Source organism: Eulemur rufifrons, chromosome 21 (genome assembly GCF_041146395.1).
Source record: "Eulemur rufifrons isolate Redbay chromosome 21, OSU_ERuf_1, whole genome shotgun sequence".
In the NCBI taxonomy this organism is placed as follows: domain Eukaryota; kingdom Metazoa; phylum Chordata; class Mammalia; order Primates; family Lemuridae; genus Eulemur; species Eulemur rufifrons.
In genome coordinates, this window is record NC_091003.1 from 9,461,580 (window position 1) to 9,482,761 (window position 21,182).

A 21,182-nucleotide genomic window follows, 5' to 3' on the forward strand; every position below is an offset into this window, starting at 1 on the left:
GCTCCCTGAGAAGTGGAGTTTATTGTCCGTGTTCTGGCAGTAGGGAAATGAGTGTGCTAGGAGTTCCGTCATTTTCCCAGGACTGCGGAGCAAGCTGTGAGTGGTGCCAGAATTGCATTGGCACTCGCTGAGTTTCTGGCTGGGAGGCCTCCTATTTCCCTGTTGGTGGGCAGAGGAGGGGAGTCAGATGGGAAATCGCATAGTCAGTCTTGGAGCATGGCTTTCTTCCATTTTTCAGAGGACTTTGGGAGCCGGGCACTCAGGAGTCTGCAAAGAAATGGAAACCCACTCGGATCCATCTTTCTTCTAGTGTTTCAGGCCTAAGTTGAGGCTTAAGTATAAACTTTACAATGTAAATGAGCTCTTTCTTATTGCAAGTTGTGACAAAATAGGAAATAGTTGGAGGAGTGGCTTTTGCTACCCCTTGCCAATCAAGGTCCATCCGTGGTCCTAACTGCTGTGTTCCAGGCTTTTCCTTTGTCTCTTCTCCAGCAAAACTTAGCTATCTGGTTTTCCATTCTGTCAATGTTCTACTCACTGAGAAGAAGGTCATCGAAGGTTTAACTATTTTATATTAATAATATTGGCACATGCTCTAGGGAATTAACATTTGAACAGCTATTATCTCCATGGCGATATTTTTCTATATGCTTTGGGCTGGAAGTCAGGAGACTTGAGTTTTAGGTTCTACCACCAACTTGCCATGTGTCAAGGTGGCTCTTGGTTGTCCCTTCTATTAAATAAATAATAACAATAAAAAACACTCATCCAAGTTGCTACAAAAGACATTATTTCACTCTTTCTTATTGCTGAGTAGTACTCCCTAGTGTGTGAATATGTGTATACACACCACATTTTCTTTATCCACTCATCAGTTGATGGGCACTTAGGTTGATTCTATATCTTTGTGAGTGTGAATTATGCTGCAATAAACATACAAATGCAGGTATCTTTTTGATATAATGACTTCTTTTCCTCTGGGCAGATCCCCAGTAGTGGGACTGCAGGATTGGGTGGTAGATCTACTTTTAGTTCTTTGAGAAATCTTCATACTGACCTCCATGCAGGGTCTACTAATTTACATTCCCACCAGCAGGGTATAAGCGTTCCTTTTCACCACATCCATATCTAAGCCAACATCTATTGTTTTATGACTTTTTAATAATGGCCATTCTAATTGGAGTAAGATGATATCTCATTATGGGTTTAATTTGCATTTCCCTGATGATTAGCAATGCTGAGCATTTTTTTCATACGTTTGTTGTAGGTCCTATTCTTATGATTTCGCCCACTCATCTTCTTAGAAATTCACTGTGTTTTTCTTTAAATTTTTAAAAAATTCGTGTTGTTCACCAAATATTTCTCATTCTTCCTCCTCCTAGGCCCATGGTGGGACTGCATTCCCAGTTCCTGATAGTGACCATGTGACTTGCACTGGCTATTGAAAGGTGAATGAGTGTGACATGTGTCACTTTGGGATGGAAACTTTAAGAGCTGGTATGTAGGGTGACTCTCTGTTCCCCTTTGCTATCGCTACATGCAATGTTTCCAACAGTGACTTCCTACCCCATCTCAGCCTGGACTCCTGAATGTAGAGTTCCCAGCTGATTCCAAAAGAAAATGCAAGGAAAGCAAGAAGATTGTTGATTTAATCCATAGTTATTTTGAGATCATTACAGCAGCTGAACGTGGCCCATCCTGACTGATATCATAACCAACCCTGCTTAGATAAATAGCTGCTTGCAGTTCTTTGCCCTAGAACACACCAGATAAAGTTGCTCACATAAAAAGCAATGAGCTTCTCTTTAAATTTTTTAATTACAAAAAAGCCTGGATCTGAATGAGCTTCTGGTTGATTAAAAAATTCACAACTGTTTTTTTGTGATTCTGAGTTTCCTTTGTTCATGATATCTTACCATGCATGGTAGGTTGTATGGCCTCTCAATGTACATGGGTTTTACTACTCTGAAGAATGACTGCCTATCCCTTTAAGGTCTGTAGCCCCTTCTCCCTACCACCCTCCCAAAGTAAATTTCAGGCGTCCTCACAGTTGAAATATGAGCCCTCTTGCTTCCAACCCCAGAACCTGCTACTGGAGAATTGCATATTCTGAGTAACTCCATTGAATTTTAATGCCTAAAGCAGTTCAAAAGGACACATACACCTAAACAGCATCACCCACTATTTGGAGACCAAACATTTCACCATTTTTCAGATGATTCCTCAGTTGTCTAAAAAACAGAACATAATATTATTTATCCAGGGTCCTGGGCTGGGATTCCAGATGCTGCAAAGCTGAGTTAATGACTATGAACACCCTTGCTCTTAGGTCAGTGTGGGACCTCTACAAGACTTAGAATGACTTTGTTTTTCTTGCAACTTCAGAGCCCAACCCCCTTTCTCCTGCCACTCTCTCCTTAGGCCAATTCCTGTCCTCATGAAGCCATGCAAACCAACCAGCTCTCTCAAAAATGCAGTTTTCCAAGAAACCTGGCTTTTAGTCAAGTCAGAGCTTTAGCAGGGGCCGGAATCAGCAGACCTCACCAGAATGTTCTATTTTCAGATGTATCTGTTCCTTAACACCAGAGAAAACTAGACAGAATTTGGCCTCGTTGGGGTTTTGGAAACCAAGATCGGTGAAGAAGAGGGTGTGTATATGAATATCCCTCACCCAGCTTTTGGCCTCAAATGGAGTAAATCAACCACAAAGTCATCCAAAAGCTCATCATGGGGGCTGGCTTTGGGGGAAGAATGGTCCTTTTTCACTGTGGCCTTTGTGATTAATACACCAGATTCATAAATACACATATGTATTATACACACATCCATTTTTATATCAATAGAAAATGTTTTCCAGATGTGTGTTTGAGGTGATAGGCTTTGTGCTGCTGAATTTTTATTTTCTGTTAGGTCTCAGCCCAGCCCAGCACACAGACTATTGTTTTTATATCAAAAAGACGGGTCTTACCTGCCTAATAAGCTGGAGGAATTCACTGCAACCTGGGGGGAACTGAAGGAATGCAGCTTTCGGATCCGATTAGAGAGATGTGGCCGGGTCCCCAGGGTTCTCATGTTCAGCTGCATTAGCCTACAATGTCATCCATTGTCCTCCATGGCCATGTGCTAAATGATTCAGGTTTCTGTGCTCCTCTGCCCCAGCCTGTGTGCCCAGCCCCAAAGCACACCCAGAAGGGAGCTGACCACTAGGCTTTCTCCATTGGCTTTCTGGTTTCCTATCGTCTCTGCAACTGTTCTTTGTGGTGGTCTTTGCAGGAGCACAGAGAAGAGAGCCACAGGCTTCTGTGTCCCTTAGAGAAGTCCCTCCTCCCGAAGTTCAGAGTCTTTTCTCTTTGACTTGTGGGTGGCAGAGTGCTCTAGTGCATTAGCTTTAGAGTCAGAACACTGGCTTGGTGTTTACCAGCTGTGTGACTTTGGGCAAGTCCCTTAACCTGTCTGAGCTGTAGATGGCTCATCTGTACACCACACTGTAGATCTTTTTAGATTTTGTTTTTATTGTTTTATTTGATTTTTTTTTTTGTAGAGATGGGGTCTCTCTATGTTGCCCAGGCTGGTCTTGAATGCCTGGCTTTAAGCAATCCTCCTGCCTCGACCTCTGAAAGTGCTGGGATTACAGGCATGAGCCATTGCACCTGGCCCACACTGTAGATCTTAACACTTCATATCTCTTGGACAGAGCCTGGCACATAGCACTCCCTTAATAAATAGTAGCTAATATCGTTATCGTGACTGCTACTATTATGATGATGATTTAACTTAAACCTGGACCCACACTGATTTTTCTGTGGTGGTTCATGGTTTAGAAGTGTGCATGAGGGGGGTAGGGGAGGGGCGTAAAAAAAAGAAGTATGCATGAGCAAAATGCTTTCTGGAAGTCCCTCCTGGACTTCCCTTAAATTTGCTCTTGAAACATCTCCTCTGGGGCACATTTCCCAGAGCCCTGAAACAAAGGCCATGTTGAAACATTCTGCAGCCATATCAGTGACTTTGAACTCTAAGTTAAGTTCCCCCCACCGAGACCCCTTTTCTTTTTGGAAAGGCCTGTGCTGGTTTAGGCCAACCTCAGATCAGAAGTGTAAAGTGCAATCCTGGGCTCTACAGCCAAAGCTGGCAAAAGTTCCCCTTTGATGTGAGCTTTCCTCTTTGTCCGGGGTGGACTCCAGCTGGGCACACAGTAGGCACTCAATTAGTATGTGTCCAGTGAGTGGATGGAGAAGAGGGGCTTAGCTAATAGTCATCCTAGAGGAAGTAATAAGACGATTGTGATAACGATACCAATATGGGTCATTTTCTGGATGTGTATGTATTCTATGCCAGGCTGTGGACTGTGTGTTATATATGAATTTTTTTCATTTATTTCTCAAAAGATACACTATGGAGTAGACAGTAGGTTGCCCTTGTAAGAGATGAGGACATTGAGGTCTACCCAAGGTCCCAAGATGGTAAAAGACAGAGCCCAGATTTGGGGGTGTGACTCAAGAGCTCTTGTTTCTGTGATGATGGGGCCTGTCTGACTCAGTTGTTAAAATGCTCCAGCTTTAAGTTGGCCTCGTGCGGAAGTCGCCAGGGAGCTGCCCTGCTCCGTTTCAGACTGAGATGACGGGTGAACGCATGAAACTGGAACGGCAAAATGTCAAATCCTCTTTTTAAAAGAAAGGTAGGAACCTACTTGTCTGTTGACAGATTGGCTAGCTCCTGCTCTAACAGAAATCCATGATGCCTGCAAAAAGAATGCAACAGACCTGTACAAATCCCTCCAATGATTTCACCTTTATTTAGCAATTGTGTCCATCTGTATCCATGTTTCTATACACAAAGAGAAAAAGGTTTGTAAGGAACATGACCACGTGCTTAAAAGTTGGCTAAACTTCATTTATTTTTTTAGTTTTAAAAATTAGATTTATATTTATTTTAATTTCAAGTTTATATATTTTTTAAATTAAAAAACAAATCCAAAAGTACAAAAGAATACACAGGGAAGACTCCCCTCCCACCCCCCACCTTTTTGCCCTGTTTTCCCCAAGGGCGACCAAGTCTTTCCATTTCTTATGTGTCTTCTTAGAAAGTGTCAATTATCAGACTCCAATTAGGAGAGAGATTTTTTTTCCCCTTTTAGTGTATATCTGTTTTATATCCATTGTTTGAGTTTTTGACAAGCATAGTTTTAAAAAAAATCAAAGATAATAAAAAATTGTTAAAGGGCATGAATATATGACGTTGTCTTATCCCCCGGCTTCAGAAGCAGATGTTAAGGAACAGACCCTTCTCTAGCTTGGACAACTAACCATGTTATCTGGTTCTCTGGTAACTATAACAGTTGATCCTTCAACTGGAGTGGAGGAGAAAATCCTTACGAGGACTTTGATCTCTGGTCCCATCACCTTGACTGGTCTCCGTGGCAACCAGCATACCCAAGTGGTAGAGAATGAGCCCTATTGTTCCCTTCTCTGCATCTTCATTCCACCGTAATTAGCCAGGCCTGGGTTTGCACTCACGGGCCAGGAAGACATGCATGTAGATAACGTGGCGCACCTCCCTCCTCATCCTCCTCTGTTCCTTTCTTTACCTGCCACTCTAGCTATAAGATGCCTTCATTGCTGTGATGGTCTTGGGTTCCAGTCTCAGTTATCCGTGTGACTGAGCCTTATGATCCTGGATGGGGAGTGCTTTGCACCTGAGACCTTCAGTTCTCTCCTCTGTGAATTGGGGATAAAAGTTGTACCTACCTACAGTTGAAGGCTAAACACCTTCAAAGCACAGTGGGTGGCACCATTAATACAGGTGATGTGTCCTTACTAAAAGAGAGTACCTGGGAGTTTTGGGGTAGATTCTCTATACATGGCTATTGCAGTTGATCCCAAATAGCGATTGGACTTTTATCAACCTGGGTCCTATCCATTTATTTATTTTCTGTTGTGGTTTGACGGTGAACTTTCTCTGTGACACTTGCACCTGTTGGTTGTCCACCTCTGGCCGTCCCATCCTAGTGACTTTTCTGTCACCTCCACACCCTCATCTGTGCACTCACTGCCTTGAGTGCCCAATCCTGGCCTCTCTCCCTCTGGTCTCAGCTGAGATGTCACTTTCTCCAGGGTTCCGACTTGATTCACCAAGACATCCACCTCAGCTGCTCCAAAATCTGAGTTTTTGCCACATTGCATGGCAGTTGTCCATTTCCTTGTCTGTAACCGCCACCCTCAGTTTGTGAGCAACTGGAGAGCTCCATCTGTGTTCGGTCCAGTGTTTCATTCTGTAGCAGAGTATTTCTTCTAGAATGTTCTCAGTAGATATTTGGATAGATTCCATTAACAATTATTTATTGAGCCGCGACTATGTGTGGGGAAGTCGAGTCGTGAACAAAACAAAAAGGATCCTTAACCTCAGGGAGTTTATGTTCTCATGGGGGTGGATGAAAGGACGTTGCTCTCCTCATCAGCAACGTGGGGCTTGTTGTAGTTCTCTGGGCACATGGGGCTTCCAACTCGTTGTGTTTGCTTGTGCCCGTAGCAGCCTTTCGGCAGAGTTTGTCCCACCCCCACACCTGAGCTGTGTCTGCGATCCCCCGGCACTTTGAATGCTCCATGTGAACAGGGCTTTGAGCGGGCGGGTGCCCCTGACACGTGGGCCCCCAGGGAGCCGGGGGAATGTCTCTCACTTGACCTCTGCAGCGCCAGGGGCCAGGTCAGCGGTGGACACCGAGGAAGCCCTTAGCCAACGTGTGCTTAAAGCATGAGTGAAACCACATTCTCGTGCTTTCTGCTCCTGGCTGTGGAAGGATTTAGTTTCTAAGGGGGCTTTCGGTCCAATCTGATCTCATCCACCACTTGATGATGTGATTAATTTTAACTCTCAGAGACCGGCGGGTGAGACCTGGCCAGGGCCTCTGGGATTATCCAGAAACATGCTTCTCTAGAAGTGCCAGGTGACCTGGTGGGCCTCACAGAGCCCACCGATGCTAAACAACACGCACATTGTTTATTAACAGTATTGATTGATTTTTCTCTTAAAAGAGGCATTCCTTTCCCACGGAGAGAGTGTTTAAATTAAATTTTGTTGAGAAACACACATTTATGCCGTAGATGCACAACTGCAATTATTTGAGGGAAGGAGGATTTTTCCACGGCATGAGGGGAGGGGAGGGTGGGGGATGGGGCAGGCAGCCTTCTCCCTGGGCCAGGCTGTCACACAGTTGTGTTTGACGAAGGCCCAGTGGGCTGCCTGGCTTGCCTGAGCCTCTGAGGAGGGACTGCGTTTCTGGAGGAAGACAGTCTGTCTAGAATCCAGGACTCCAGACTCCTATTTCTGAGCTCTTTTCTTTATCCCATACAGTCTCTCAACCCAAAGGCATGATTCTAGAAATCGCTCTTTTTGAGTCAAAGATGGTCTTACCAATCCATTGGTGGAAAGAACACAAAAGTGTTTTGAGAGTCACAGTTAAGCTCACAAAACTCCTCTTGTGCCTTCTATAAAACTCAGGTTTAGCTCAGGGGCAGCAAACTCAAACATCTTCTCGGTTTGGGCAGGTAGCACAAATGAGTGACGCTGATCAGAGCCGTATTAGGCGGGATGGTGGCGAGACACAGATGGCACCCTCCAACTGGGCCATTTGAGGCGCGGTTACTCAAGGGACTCTTTACAAATGTCTAGTCAGGATGTAGGGAAACTAACAAGGCAGAAGTGTAGAACCCTAGAGTAGCAACACCAGGCAGCAGCTATCTCCCCTGGGCTGAACGAGATATTGCTGAAGAGGGTAATTAGATGGAGAGATCCTCTCCAAGAGCTCTGATCTTGGGAAGAGGGACTCAGCCAACTTGCAGAGACTTAGTGACCCCACAGGGAGGCAGTCGGGGAATCTATACCCCAGCCTCCATCACTCACTCCTATTTCCTCCCCATGTCTTCAACTTGAAGTCACAGGAGAGACTCATAACTATCTGTAAAGATCAATCTCCAGGGGTAGGAATAGGGGATCCGCAGGGACAAATGGAAGAGGTTTAACATGGTATATAGGACAGGCTTCATTTCCACAAAGAAATATAGCCCATTCTCCTTAAAAAACATGGCCTTCTTTGTCTACCTTAATGTCTGTGTCTTAGTTTCCCATTCCCTCAAATGGAATAATAATTTTAATCATAATGAGGATAAGATAGCACCCATTACCAACCCTCAGAGATTTGTTGTGAGAGTTAAACGAATTAATTCATGTAATGAATTTAGACTACTCCAAGTAAGAATCAGCTTTTGTTTTTGTTGTTATACCATTACGATCCTTTGTTTCTCCGTTTTTGAAAGAGACATGGGGACAAGACCTATTTTATTGTCTGGAGCTCAATGATCAAGAGCAACGGACACCGAGACACAGTGTAAGAAGACGATAGGGAGTGGTGGGGTCTGTGGCAACATGCAGAGTCCTGTCTCAAGGGACCACCCATCACTCGACTCTAGCTGATTATGACCTCAATAATCAGATGTAGAAATGTAGGCTTCAAGTTGCCAGAACCGTCAAGTTTCCAAGGAGAGCTAGAAAACCGGAATTCTTTTTTCTATATGAAAGCTTCTGAGTTTTAGATTTTGGCAAATGAATCAAATTATAAAAAATATATGGTGTACGCCAACACTCTGTGAGCCAAATAAAACAAGTCTGGGGGCTGGAGCCGCAGCCCGTTGTGATCTTTGTTGCTGCTTACGCCTATGGACCAGAGGAAGCTGCTGGCTTCTCAAGGGAGAAAGAGCATAACCTTGACCTCTGGCAGAGGCCCCTTTAGTGAGAGCAGAGATAAGATAATGGATCCTGGACTTAGAACGCAAGTGCACTGGGAGAACTTGGAGGGAGGAGAATTATTTAGTGCTTTTGTGCTCAGTAGGGGCAGAAGTGAGTAAGAGTGGTCTTTGTCATTAAAAGGAGATGTGAAGTGGATTTCATAGGAAGCCAGGGACAGGTGTAATGTCACAATTACAAGCCACTGGTGGCCAGAATCCTAGTCTTGTCTAGATGACTCCACAAAATGACTTTTGCTTTGTTTAAAGTTTTTTTTAACATCCTTTTAGGGGAAAGGGAAGATAAAACCCGACTCTGTGATATTATATAAATTCAAGGAATTAACTTCGGCACACGTCCCATGGTGCAGGCTGCAGGCAACGCTACCGCATGCTTCAGGGCCGTCCAACTTAATACGCCCCTGGAGTGGGTTCAAGCTCTCCTCCCGCTTACTTCCCCTAAAAGAAATCAACATGCCGATTTGAATTCCCCATCTTCAGAGACAGATCGGGGTGCACAGTCTTGTATGGAAATCCCTCCCCGCACACACATCTGTTATACACATTGCCACGGTGTACGCCGGTTGTTCAACAATGAGCAGAATTATTTCCTCTCATTACTTGCCATGTCGCTTCAAAACCGCACTCAGAAAAATAAAACCACAGAAGGGGTCTCAGCCAATCAGACGGCCTCACCGGGGCCCAACTTTCCAAACATAGGCGTTTGAGGGGTGGCGGCGGAGGGGGAGGTGTTGGGGTGCGGAGGGGCAGAGGGTGGCTGTGTGCAAGGGAGCAGGGCCGTGGCTGGGATGGATTTGTACTGATTCATGTGTGTCTCTTGGGGTGTGTGTGTGTGTGTGTGTGTGTGTCCATGTCCATGCATATGTCTGTACATATGTCTGTCTGTGCGCCTGTCTCTGTCTGGATGTCTGTCTGTGTGTATCTGTCTGAGCCTGTCTTTGGACTGGTCTGTCTGTCTCTGTCTCTGTGTGTGTTATAAGAAGCACCCACTATGACTGGGTACAGTGGCTCACGCCTGTAATCCCAGCAATTTGGGGGGCTGAAGCAGGAGGATCGCTTGAAGCCAGGAGTTTGAGATCAGCCTGGGCAACATAGTGAGACCCCATTTCCACAAAAAATAAAAAATAAAAAAATTATCTGGGCATGGTGGCGCATGCCTGTAGTCATCCCAGCTACTTGGGAGGTGGAGACAGGAGGATTGCTTAAACCTAGGAGTTCGAGGCTGCAGTGAGCTATGATGACACCATTGTACTCCAGCCTGGGTGACAGAGTGAGACCTTGTTTATCAATCAATCAATCAATCAATGCATAGATAAATAGATAGTACCCAGTTACTAAATATTTATACTATGCCAGTCCTTGTACTACATGCTTTTTGCATACATGGATGTTCCCATTGAATCTTTACAGCAACCATATGATAGAAACTACCACCTTAACTTTACAGATGACTAAACTGAGGCTCAGTAGCCCACTCACCCGTTCATTCAGATATATACTCAGCACCTCCCGAGGGCCAGGCGCTGTCCTAAGCACAAGGAAATGGCAATGAAGACACACAAACCCCCTGCTGGTGGGGGGGGGTTCATGTCTAAGTGGGGAGAGACGTGTTACAGACTAGTACACAAATAAATGTTATTTCAGAGCTAGTAGGTGGCGTAGCTGTGATGTGTTACTGGAACTTATTAGGGGAGAGGGTTGTCAGCTTGAGCCCAGAGCTCAGGAGACCTGGGGAAGAACCATGGTTAGCTTAACCCCTTTGCAAAGGACACATCTTTGCCAGGTGAAAAGAGGGCCTAGGATTGAATGTTCAGTTTGGAAGTCTCCTTAGTCATTTGCTTGTAGGAATGATGCACCCTTCAGCATTTGGGGTCTTGCAAAATGACACCCCTCTACATGGCCAGGAAGAATGAAATAGGTGAGACCCACTTTGTACCTCTTTCTGCAGGGGCAGTTGCTGTGTAGACTGGGGATGCTGACCTCTCTTTTTCTGTCCCGGGTTCAACCAGGGTGCCACTGTGAGACGGTACGGGTCTTGGCATCGCATGGGCTGGTTGGAACATCAGCTCAGCCACTTAGGGGCTGTGTGTGTTCTTGGGTGAAATGATGCAAGAGTTGGGCTCAGGAAGGATACACATGCTCTGTGGGAAGCAGGGAGGCCTGGAAGAGAGGCCTGTTTTCAGCTGAGTCACGCTGAACTGAGCATTTGGCTCTCCTGGGGCTGGTTTGCACCAAAGAATTCCCTCACTATGGGAAAAAACAATTGTACATTTCAACATCGAGAAGCTAGGATTTACTGAGCCTTTTTTTTTTTTTTTTATCATGCTGGGGGCTGGATGCTAATTCCTCTACCTGTGCTGCATCCCTCTGAGGGTAGGTATCTTATGAATGGGGCAACTGAGGCTCAGACTGGCTAAGACACTTGTCCAAGCCCACACAGCCAGTAAGCCACAAATGTGGGCTGCAGACACAGGTCCCACTGGTTTCAAGGACAATACTTCTCAGCACAGCAGTTTCACCTGAGCAAGCATACGGTTAGCAAGGGGGTGGAGGGTGCTGGGTATGGTAGAAGCGTAGGGAGGGCTGAAACTTAGGACCCTACAGCCTCGGGAGAGTGATGTCAGAACCCCCGAGTGTTCTGAGTAACAGAAAGACACCCACGTGCTGTTGAGAGGACACCAAGGGGGAGGAAGGGCTTTAGAGGCTACGTGGACATTTCCTTAGAACATTCGAGATTTTTTTCTCCCTCCCAGAATGCACCGAGAAACACTGCCGTCTTGTTTTGCTTTTGTCTATTTGAAGATAGTGGAGCTGGGAGTAGGATACAGAAAGTTGGGCTCTCGGGGGGCCTCCCTGAGTTCTGGTATCATCTCTTGTCTTCAGAAAACCAGCCAAGCAAACTGTTCCCTTAGATGGATCTGTATCTCTTGTAAAGCACCAGGATTAGGCACCAGTTTCTGCTTAGATCTAAGGGTGACAAAAGGGCAAGCGTCACCCTCCCCATCCCTTTAGAACCACTCAAGGTAGTGAGCGTCCCGGCCCTGGATGTTTGTAAGCAGAGGATTCTCTATTTCATGGAAGGGAGTTTTCCCTTGGGTAAGAGGTTGGAGTAAATAATGTCTGAGGTTCTTTTCAATGCCCTATCCCAAGTTTCTGTGACACGAAGGAGTTGGTAACACTAAGGGGCAATCCACTGTGATTTCTGCATCATCCATCACCTCCTCTGAGGCTTAGCCACTCCAGGATCATCAGGAAAGTTATTTTTTTTTTCCTTCTGAGTCTCAGTAATTCCTTCCTTGTTTGTCTAAACTCAGGCACAAAGGTTAGCATATTCAATCAAGGGGATGTTTGATTTCCAGACATAGCACAACAGGGTGGTTCTGAGCCTGAGTTAAAATCCTGCTCTACCACTCACCAGCTGGTGATTTTGAGCAAGTGACCACACCTCTCTGCACCTCCATCTTTCCTTCTGTAAAAGGGGGCTAATGACAGAACCCACCTTACAGTGTCGGTTAGATGGTTGAGGGAGATGCCACAGGGAAGCAGTGATCATGGTGCTTGACCCAGAGTAAGTGCTTTATATTATTATTGTATATTCAACAGGTATTAATTGAAAGCCAATTAAGTGTCACACCTGGGGAATCCCAAATAATATGCAGAAAGAAAAAAGACCCTTCTGTCACAGAGAACTCTTATCCTCCTACCCCGAGGGACATCCATGCGGACAGAGGGCGACAGGTACATCTCTCCTCTCAGTTTTCAAAAAGTCTTCCCATGAGATCACCTTTGGATGAAACCCAAGGCTTGGGCAATGGTTGGGCCTTGATTTTATCAGAATCGGCTTTTCCTAACCAGATATATAACACAGTGTTATTACTTGTTGAAGACCCACAGTCTGCTCAACCCTTTATGAGAGATAAAGAAGATAAGTCCCAGGTCCCCAAGGATTTGAGGTTTAAGTTACTCACACTAAAAATGCACCAGCTGAGAAAGAGTTTGGATGCCTGAGGCTCAAGACTCTAAGCTCATTTTTTTCCCTCCCATAAAGAAGATGATTAAGTGAGAGGCTGAGCTTGGATCTTTGCACAGTTGAACCTCGATGCCGAAAAAACCATAACAGCCTATGCTATTAAAAATTAATTAAAAAGAAGAACTCTTTCTAAACTCTAAACCGAGGAGCAGTAAGTCTTCACTGGCTGTGGACTGAGGAGCTTTGATCTCCTGTCCTCCCTCACAAGTTTCCAACTTTTAAACTTTGCTGTCCAAGTGATTTATGCATGGGGGTGGGGAAGGAGGAAGATGGCTTTTTAACGGTGGAGAAAGAAATAACATAGATGCCATTTTGCTTGGAGGGTTGGTGCCTTTGGACCTCAGGCTTCTTCTCTGTTCTAGTGATCCATCCAAGATCCTGTTAAACCCTGGTTCTCTAATGGTGGTCTTTGCTTCGAGAAACCATGAAGGTACATCCATTAGAGAACATTGATTCATTACCATTCTGTTTCAAGAAAGAGGACAGACCCCATAGACCTAATTAAAGAAGTATCCAGACATTTATTAGCAATGCGATGAATTTGGCCCCAAGCCGGTCAATTCTGCCCAAAGTTGCAGGGAAATTGGGGAGGTGTGAAACACTAAGAGGCTCATTTGGGGTGGAACCTTCCCTTCTCACGGTCAGTCTGATTTCTCACCCAAGGGAGCAAGAGTTGCCCTGGAATCTTAATTCATCCACTTTCTAAATATCCATCAAATCACGGGGCTCCATAGCTTCAGCAGCCTTCAAGCCACTAACGGCCGGCCCCTCCTCATAACACTCTGGTCCAGGCCACTGTTCCCTTTTATTTGGAAGACAAAAACACCTTCGCCACCAGCCTTCTTCCCTTGCTGCTTTCTTTTCTGTTAGATTCTGTTTTGATCACTCATCCACAATAAATGTCTTATTGTAGTTTAACATACACATAGCAAAGCGCAAGTGTGGGAAGGGCACAGCTCTGTAATGTTTGCACAAAATGAAGGCAGCTGGTACCCGGCACCCAGAAACACAACGTCCCAGCTCTCTCTCCAGCACCCCCATCACCCCCTTCTCAGTCATTACCTTCCCCCGCCCAGGGGTAACTGCTATCTTGACTTCTTACACATGGTTAGAGCTTACCTGGTTTTGCAGCTTATATAAAATGGGATCATCCGGTATGTAGAGCCAGTTCTGCTATTATGCTTGTTTGGAAAACGCAAATGTCTTCCCGCATGATTGATATATTAGAGAATAATTTGAGCATAAGGCAAATTTTGCATTTGCTTATGTGTGATTTTGTTGTGAGAAACACTACATAAATATAGGAAACTGTCCCCGGCTGCACTGAACCATAGAGGGAGACACAAAAGGCACATTTCTCAAACATCTCCCAGCTGCCTCAGTTTGCCACGTCTGTCATGCTAATCCACATCTGGTGTTACAACTCTGATTTCAGACAACCGCCTTCCGCCACTTCCCCCAAACTCTAAAGTCACAAGCCTTCCAATGCCCAGCCCTACAAGCAAACTTCAGGACTTCTCTAAAGTTCCGTATTTATTGTAATATTTATGCATTTAAAAAAAACCCCATGGAACATGTATAGAACTGTGCTACTGTTTTTATTCCCTTCCTATTTTCCAAATCTATCATTGACAAATTTTTTTTTAGTGTTGTCCCCTTAACCCCATTTTCCACATAAATTCTGTGGCTTTTATTGAGCAATTTTGCGTAGCACGGTGATTTTGAGGTGCACGTGCCAGGTCATAGCAGAACTTGCTGTACTCTTTTGTGTCTGGCATCTTTCTTTCAGTACATCTCACGTTTGTGAAATTCATCTGTGTTACCCCACATGGTTGTGGACCAATTATTTTCAATGCCGCACTGGACACCTTTGAACAGTGTAAGGGTAACACAATTTATCCATTCTGCTATGGCTGGGCATTTGGATTACGGGGTGTCCCAAAAATCTCCATACAAAGGAAGAATTTTGTAATGAATATTTCATAAATAAAGATACATTTAGCTGCAATTTCCCATTTTCCTGTGTATGGAGACTTTTGGGACACTCTGTATTTCCAGTTTCAGGCTATTCCAAATAGGGCGACTGTGGACATTAGGGTATGTGTCTTTTGGTGAACATGGGCTTGCATTTCTCTTGGGCGTATACCTGGGAGTAGAAGCATTTATCTGAGAGAAGATATTGACCTACACTATGTGTTGGGCATCGTGCTAAGCACAGCCCTCGGGGGCTTAGTTCTAAAATCCTAAATCAGCAACCACTTTTTCTCTAAAAAAAAAAAAAAAAAAAAAATCTCCCTATCTATCTATTGCCTATCTGCCAATCATCAATTCTCTACCTACCTACTCATCTATCTGTCAAGACACTGCATGTGTCACGAGGGAAGTTTCAAAGCAGAAATATATTTGCAATGAAAAAGCGTTAAGTGACAAGTGGTCTAGTTCAGGCAATGGCAAACGGGGCCCTGCGAGCCAAATTCAGTCCACTGCCTGTTTTTGTGGAGCTCAAGAACTAAGAATGGTTTTTACCTTTTTAAATGGTTGGAAAAAAAAAATCAAAGGGAGAATAATATTTTGGGATGCATAAAAATTATATGAAATTTGAATTTTGGTGTCCATAAGTAAACTTTTATTGGAGCACAGTCATGCTACATATCAATGATGACTGCCTTTGCACTACAACAGCAGAGTAAGTACTTAGGACAGAGACCATAGAGTCCACAGAGCCTAAATTTTTTACTGTCTGACCCTCTACAGGAAAGATTTGCTGACCGAAAAATTAAAAGGAATCCCTCCTCACTCCAGCCCCAAATTGGGTGGGGGGAAAAAGAAACAGGGTTTGGCAAATACAGTGACACCCCAATGGCAAAGGACTTTGTAGGGAGTGGGCATACCATTTTCACTATCATCTGATTTCTCACATCCAGCTTAAAACCTACTAAGAAATAATTCAATGAGATGATCATTCCTAGAACCCTCACCTGGAAAAATTCAAGTGGTCTCCCAGGGGAGATAGAATTTTCTCACAGGGGAGGAGAAATGGCCCCAGGGGAGGACTGCAACTCAAGGCCTCACCTGTTTTCATCCTACTTTCCAATGACTCAGGTAGCTCAAGCAAACCTTTGGCTTCACCAACACTGGTGAGTTCAACACGGGAAACATCTCATTGCTCAACTCCAGGTGTGGGGAAATGGGGAGCCCAGGCTCTTGTTCAGCCCAAGTTGCACACACTCACAGGGTGGCCCCTGGGACAAGTGTTGCAAGCGCACCAGGTATTTGCAAAGTCAAAGTCCCTGATGTAGCCTTGTTCCAAGGGAACTCGGTGTTTTTCACTGTAATTGAAGTTGATTTAATTTATATTTACCCCCTAAGGTCAAGGAAACCTGGATCTAACATTGGTCCATCTCTTCTTCCCCTAAGTGTTTTCTAATCCCTTGTTGGCAATGTAAATGGTCCACTTCATCTTCTTCTCGTCCTTATTTTGTTCCTGCCACTGTGCCAACTCCCAGAGAACCTGCACTAAACATGTGGAACTTTTGATCATCGAGGCCTACATCAGTGAAGTCAGCCAAATTCTTCTACTTTTATGGCCTTCGATATGGTTGTTGTCATTATTTTGGTAATACGGCACCCTAGTCAACCCTAGCGAGCATGCATTTTTTTCTTTAAAGAATTTCTTTGCCTCAAATCTTCTAAAACAAATGAATGGGCTGGTCAAGGTGGCTCACTCCTGTAATCTGTAATCCTAGCACTCTGGCAGGCCGAGGCAGGAGGATCGCTTGAGCTCAGGAGTTCGAGACCAGCCTGAGCAAGAGCGAGACCCTATCTCTTATTAAAAAAAAAAAAAAAAAGAAAAGAAAAGAAAAAAACAAAAACAAATGAATGGCCTGTCTTACTGAATTAATTTGTATGGGACAACAAGTGCATATATCATTAATGAGAGACCAGGGAAGGGGACGCTTTAAGAGGATGGTGGGGAAGAGAAACATTTTATTATTTATTAAAATGGGAGTTCTGGCCCCAGGGATAAAAATAAACACTACACAACATATAAATCCATTCTATCTGCAAAAGATGTAAACAGTAGAGAAGAATATTGAGCAAACTGTGCAGAGATCTCCCCTCATCCCCTGTCCTTCCCCCCACCGCCCAACACCCATGTCAACAGCTGAATGTGTATCTTTGAGCTCCTGTTTCTGTGAATTTTTTTCCACGACTGTTTCTTATTTTTGCCATAATAAGCAACACTGCTATGCGTGTATTATAAATATGCAAGTAGTTTTGCGGGGTGGATTCCTAGAGGAGGAAGTGCTGAGTCAGAAAATACGCATACTTTACATTTTGATAGAGAACTGCCAGTTTCCTTCCAGAAAGGGGTTTCTAATTGAAACATCCAACAGTGTTAGTGAGGGACAGAGAAGTACCTGTTTGCCTGCACCTTCACCAATACTGGATGTTATTAATCTTTCAAAAATGTTTGCCCTTTGGGCAAAGAAGAATACCTCATTATTTTTTAAAAGTCAAATTTATTAAAATATAATTAATGCATAATAAAATTTATTTTAAGGATACGATTTGATGACTTTGACATGTATCCATCACTGAAGTCAAGAAATAGAGCATTTCCATCACCCCAAAATGTTCCCTTGTGGTCCTTTGTAATCAATTTCCTCCTTTCATCTCCAGCCACGGACACCACTGATCTGTTTTCTGTTCCTTTAGATTTAATTTTTTCAGCATGTCATATAAATGGAATTCTTTTTCTTTTCTTTTCTTTTTTTTTTTTTAGAGACATGGTCTCACTCTGTTGCCCAGGCTGGAGTGCAGTGGTGTGATCATAGCTCACTGGAGCCTTGAACTCCTGGGCTCAAATGATCCTCCTGCCTCGGCCTCCCGAGTATCTGGGACTACAGGTGCACACCGCCATGCTGGGCTATTAAATTTTTGGTAGAGATGGGGTCTCGTTATGTTGTCCAGGCTGATCGCAAACACCTTACCTCAGGTGATCCTCCCACTTTGGCCTCCCAAAGTGCTCGGATTACAGGTATCAGCCACTGTGCCCAGCTGGGAAATTATATTATGTAGTCTTTGGTGTTTGGCTTCTTTCATTTAATATGGTGAATTCTTTGAAATTCATCCACACTTTTGTATGTGACAATAGTTTGTTTCTTTTTATTGCTGTGGAATATTTCATCATATGGATATACCACAATTTGCTTATTCATTCAACAGCTGACAGACATCTGGATTATTTCAATAGTTTGGGTTATTATAAATATGCAATAAATATTCACTTTTAGGTCTTTGTGTGAACATATGTTTTCATTTCTTTTGGGTAAATGCCTAGGAATGAAATTTCTGGGTTATATTTATTAGGATACAGTTAACTTTATAAAAAGTGGCAAACTGTTTTCTAAAGTGGCTGCACCGTATTATGTCCCATTGCATTGGTCTGCTAGGGCTGCCAGAACAAAGTACCCAGGCTGGTGGCTTAAACAACAGACATTAATCTTCTCACCATTCCGGAGGCTAGAAGTCTGAGGTCAGGGTTGGTTTCTTCTGAGGCCTCTCCCCTTGGCTTGTGGCTGGCTGCCTCTCCTCGTGTCTTCCATCTTCTCTCTGGACTAGTCTGTGTCCAAATATATTCTTTTTTGAGGATACCAGGCATATTGGAATAGGGCCCATCCCAATGACCTCATTTCACCCCATCAGCTCTTTAAAGACCTTATCTCCAAATACAGTCACATTATGAGGTGGTGGGCGTTGGGATTGCAGCATATGCATTCTGGGAGTGTGGGTGGGTCCACAATTCAGCCCATAACACCCGTCAGCAAGGAATGAGGGCTTCAGTTACTCCACATCCTCGCCCACACTTGGTATTATCAGTCTTTTTAACTTTAGTCATTTTTAGCAGAGTTTAGAATTCATTGTTGTTTTAACGTGTCCACTTTTTTTCTTTTTGAGCAAAGAAGAGCACTGGTCTCTGTGAGTTAGCTCAGTCCTGTTGCGGAGAAGGCCAGGGTCATTGTCATTGTGGTATCCCATAGTGACCAATCAATGTATCGGCCATTCCAAAAGGCTTGTGTTATTGTTTTGAGTCCAGGAAAGCGTGGCTGGTTCAGTGAAAATCTTTCACCACTCCTTGCCAAATGACCTCTGTCTGACTGATGATGTGAGGTCTTCACACATTCTTGGAATGAATGAGGAATTGTGAGAGCACTTCAAGTCCGATACAGCCAACACTTGGGGGCAGTTGATGGTTTCAGCTTTCTCAAGATGACACTAAAAAGGGCAGTCTGGCCAAGAAGGTACTCTGGAAAAATAGAATTCAATAAAATGGGGGAGGGAGGGGAGAAGGGAAGATTTCTTTCTTTCTTTCTTTCTTTTTTTTTTTTTTTTAAATAAATAGCATGGAAAAGAGCAAATGCAGTTCCCCACTGGCACAAATTATGCAGTTGAGTTTCCCACATTTGGGGAAATCGCTGGGGTCAGCGCATCCGGAATGCAGTAGATAAGCCTCACCCCAGGACAACCACCTTCGTGATCATGGTATCTCCCCTGCGAAGATTTATGCTATGAGTAAGAAATACTTAGTGTGGGAAGGGAGCTGGATAACTCATGAACTTCCTGGATCTGCTGTGATCAAATTTGCTTAACCCAACCCAAGTGTCATTCAAGATAAAACTGGACATTAGCCTGGGACACCATCAAGCAGGACGGACTGACAAATGACATGCCTTTTAAGAATTACCTTCCCAAGTAATGGGGTGCATAGATGTTGATATGGGCATAGATATATTTTTATCTATCTTTTTCTGTTTTTGGTAGATGCTTCCATTTCAGACTCGATGCATAAGAATTTAGATCCACTCCTTCTTCTTCTTGCCATTTCCCTCCCTCCCCCGAGGGGACCCCACACTCAAGCCCACAAAAGCGACTCTGATGGATGTAGAGTGATATTACGATTGATTGGCCTGCCGCTGACGGTGCGTACGTGTTCTGTCGTTCGTGGGGAGGCTGGAAGAGGGGCCGGGTAATAGAATGATGTGGCCTACAAGCCAGCTCCTCCTTGATGAACAATCAGACACAAATGTCAATAACAATTGGATTGTCTGTAAGCTACAGTCACTTAGGGCTCCCGGAGCCTGTCCACAGAGCCTGGATTGAAACCCTCAGGCTTGTGAACGCCAAATCAGGTTTGGCATCGGGAATGAAAAGCCATCAGCAGTAATAGTATTACGAGGCTGTTGGTCGAAGAAGTGCAAAGGGCTCGGAATAATGCGCAAGCTCTCACGTGTCACGGGGTGGAGAATGGCTGCAGCGGGGCGAGGAGACGAGAGGGAAAATAAGCTAGGGCCTGGGGAGCTCCGAGGGATGCCCAGAGGATGGGCGAGGAGAGCTGGCCTGCAGGGGTGGGGTCTGGAGCTCACCTGCTCACATGTCTGGCCACATGTGGAGCCTCTGTTGGGTCAGATGGCCGGAACACCTCCACAGGGCATCTCCGCGTGGCTACTTGGCTTCTTTACATGATAGTGTCTAAGTTCCCAGAGTGAGCATCCTCAGAGAGAGAGAGAGAGAGAGAGGTGAGGAGGTGAGCAGAAAGCCAGGTGGAAGAAATAGTGCCTTTTATGGTTTCACCTGGAGGTCACAGAAGGTCACTTCCACTCTTTCTGCTCATCGAAGAAGTCACAAAATTCTGCCCCGTTTCAAGGGAAATGGAAATAGATTCTGTTGCTGGATGGGGGGATGGTAACCTTCTGGAAGCTCATATGGGACTGGCAATATTGCTGCAGCCCTTTTTTGGAAATTCCATTGTTCCACAGTTAATGTACATACAACACTTTGAACAGTAGCTGGCTTGCAGGAAGCTGATGTGATTGCTTTGCTATTCAAGTTTTTTTTTCCTGCAACCAGACATTGCAGGGTTCTGGTAGGTAGAGATCTTATAATTCTCTGTTGCTTCACACTGCAAGACCCAGAGGCAATGCTCAGCATCTGTTGAATGATTAATGAGAGATTTTTTTCCCCCCTCATATAACTTGTCTAAAAAAAAAAAACTTTTTTTTTTTTTTTTTTTTTTTAAGAGATGAGGGTCTCACCGTGGTGCCCAGGCTGGCCTTGAACTCCTAGCCTCATGTAGTCCACATGCCTAGGTCTCCCAAAGTGCTGAGATTATAGGCACATGCCACTGCACCCAGCTAATGAGAGATTTTTAATACTTTAACTCAGAGGTTCTCAAAACTGACTGCTGATCAAATCTGCTGAGGGCACTGGTTATAAATATCTCCAAATTTCACCTCCCATCTCCTGGATCAGACTCTCCAAGGCTGAAGCCTGAGTATAAACATTTTTAATGACCC

At 44.4% G+C, this 21,182-nt stretch overlaps 1 non-coding gene across 1 annotated transcript; it reads right to left on the reverse strand.

Moving 5' to 3' along the window:
* Positions 1-19,233: 19,233 nt before the first annotated feature.
* LOC138401976 (U1 spliceosomal RNA) lies at positions 19,234-19,394 on the reverse strand. The gene has a single exon (XR_011236572.1). It is a non-coding gene; the product is annotated as a U1 spliceosomal RNA (small nuclear RNA).
* Between the last annotated feature and the right edge of the window lie 1,788 nt (positions 19,395-21,182).